This window comes from Oncorhynchus keta, unplaced genomic scaffold, assembly GCF_023373465.1.
Source record: "Oncorhynchus keta strain PuntledgeMale-10-30-2019 unplaced genomic scaffold, Oket_V2 Un_scaffold_6334_pilon_pilon, whole genome shotgun sequence".
NCBI lineage: Eukaryota > Metazoa > Chordata > Actinopteri > Salmoniformes > Salmonidae > Oncorhynchus > Oncorhynchus keta.
In genome coordinates this window covers 117,256-119,731 of record NW_026290980.1, presented here as the reverse complement: position 1 = coordinate 119,731, position 2,476 = coordinate 117,256, and the positions used below count along the sequence as shown (strand labels likewise).

At 44.0% G+C, this 2,476-nt stretch overlaps 1 long non-coding RNA gene across 1 annotated transcript; it reads right to left on the bottom strand.

The window, feature by feature from the left end:
- Positions 1–500: 500 nt before the first annotated feature.
- On the bottom strand, positions 501–1,432 carry LOC127929300 (uncharacterized). Its single transcript, XR_008134335.1, has 3 exons — positions 1,314–1,432; positions 1,049–1,200; positions 501–973 (listed from the first exon to the last, which is right to left on the bottom strand). It is a non-coding gene; the product is annotated as an uncharacterized LOC127929300 (long non-coding RNA).
- Positions 1,433–2,476: the final 1,044 nt, after the last annotated feature.

Genomic DNA, 2,476 nt, shown 5'->3' with positions numbered 1-2,476 from the left:
CAGTGAAATGCTGAATACAACAGGTGTAGTAGACCTCACAGTGAAATGCTGAATACAACAGGTGTAGTAGACCTCACAGTGAAATGCTGAATACAACAGGTGTAGTAGACCTCACAGTGAAATGCTGAATTACAACAGGTGTAGTGCTGAATACAGTAGACCTCACAGTGAAATGCTGAATACAACAGGTGTAGTAGACCTCACAGTGAAATGCTGAATACAACAGGTGTAGTAGACCTCACAGTGAAATGCTGAATACAACAGGTGTAGTAGACCTCACAATGTGAAAGGTGTAGTAGACTGAATACAACAGGTGTAGTAGACCTTACAGTGAAATGCTGAATACAACAGGTGTAGTAGACCTCACAGTGAAATGCTGAATACAACAGGTGTAGTAATACAGTGAAATGCTGAGGTGTAGTAGACCTCACAGTGAAATGCTGAATACAACAGGTGTAGTAGACCTCACAGTGAAATGCTGAATACAACAGGTGTAATACAACAGGTGTAGTAGACCTCACAGTGAAATGCTGAATACAACAGGTGTAGTAGACCTCACAGTGAAATGCTGAATACAACAGGTGTAGTAGACCTCACAGTGAAATGCTGAATACAACAGGTGTAGTAGACCTTACAGTGAAATGCTGAATACAACAGGTGTAGTAGACCTCACAGTGAAATGCTGAATTACAACAGGTGTAGTAGACCTTACAGTGAAATGCTGAATACAACAGGTGTAGTAGACCTCACAGTGAAATGCTGAATACAACAGGTGTAGTAGACCTCACAGTGAAATGCTGAATACAACAGGTGTAGTAGACCTTACAGTGAAATGCTGAATACAACAGGTGTAGTAGACCTTACAGTGAAATGCTGAATACAACAGGTGTAGTAGACCTCACAGTGAAATGCTGAATACAACAGGTGTAGTAGACCTCACAGTGAAATGCTGAATACAACAGGTGTAGTAGACCTTACAGTGAAATGCTGAATACAACAGGTGTAGTAGACCTCACAGTGAAATGCTGAATACAACAGTGTAGTAGACCTCACAGTGAAATGCTGAATACAACAGGTGTAGTAGACCTCACAGTGAAATGCTGAATACAACAGGTGTAGTAGACCTCACAGTGAAATGCTGAATACAACAGGTGTAGTAGACCTCACAGTGAAATGCTGAATACAACAGGTGTAGTAGACCTTACAGTGAAATGCTGAATACAACAGGTGTAGTAGACCTCACAGTGAAATGCTGACTACAACAGGTGTAGTAGACCTACAGTGAAATGCTGAATACAACAGGTATAGTAGACCTCACAGTGAAATGCTGAATACAACAGGTGTAGTAGACCTCACAGTGAAATGCTGAATACAACAGGTGTAGTAGACCTCACAGTGAAATGCTGAATACAACAGGTGTAGTAGACCTCACAGTGAAATGCAGTGAAATACAACAGGTGTGAAATGTAGACCTCACAGTGAAATGCTGAATACAACAGGTGTAGTAGACCTTACAGTGAAATGCTTAATAAGCCCCTAAGTAATTAAAGAGCAGCAGTAAAACAACAATAGTGAGACTATATACAGGGGGTACCGGTACAGAGTCAATGTGGAGGCTATATACAGGGGGTACCGGTACAGAGTCAATGTGGATGCTATATACAGGGGGTACCGGTACAGAGTCAATGTGGAGGCTATATACAGGGGTACCGGTACAGAGTCAATGTGGAGGCTATATACAGGGTACCGGTACAGAGTCAATGTGGAGGCTATATACAGGGGTACCGGTACAGAGTCAATGTGGAGACTATATACAGGGGGTACCGGTACAGAGTCAATGTGGAGGCTATATACAGGGGTACCGGTACAGAGTCAATGTGGAGGCTATATACAGGGGTACCGGTACAGAGTCAGTGTGGAGGCTATATACAGGGGTACCGGTACAGAGTCAATGTGGAGACTATATACAGGGGGTACCGGTACAGAGTCAATGTGGAGGCTATATACAGGGGTACAGAGTCAATGTGGAGGCTATATACAGGGGTACCGGTACAGAGTCAATGTGGAGGCTATATACAGGGGTACCGGTACAGAGTCAATGTGGAGGCTATATACAAGGGGTACCGGTACAGAGTCAATGTGGAGGCTATATACAGGGGTACCGGTACAGAGTCAATGTGGAGGCTATATACAGGGGGTACCGGTACAGAGTCAATGTGGAGGCTATATACAGGGGTACTGGTACAGAGTCAATGTGGAGGCTATATACAGGGGTACCGGTACAGAGTCAATGTGGAGGCTATATACAGGGTGTACCGGTACTGAGTCAATGTGGAGGCTATATACAGGGGTACACAGAGTCAATGTGGAGGCTATATACAGGGGTGGTACAGAGTCAATGTGTATATACAGGGGTAGTACAGAGTCAATGTGGAGGCTATATACAGGGGGTACCGGTACAGAGTCAATGTGGAGG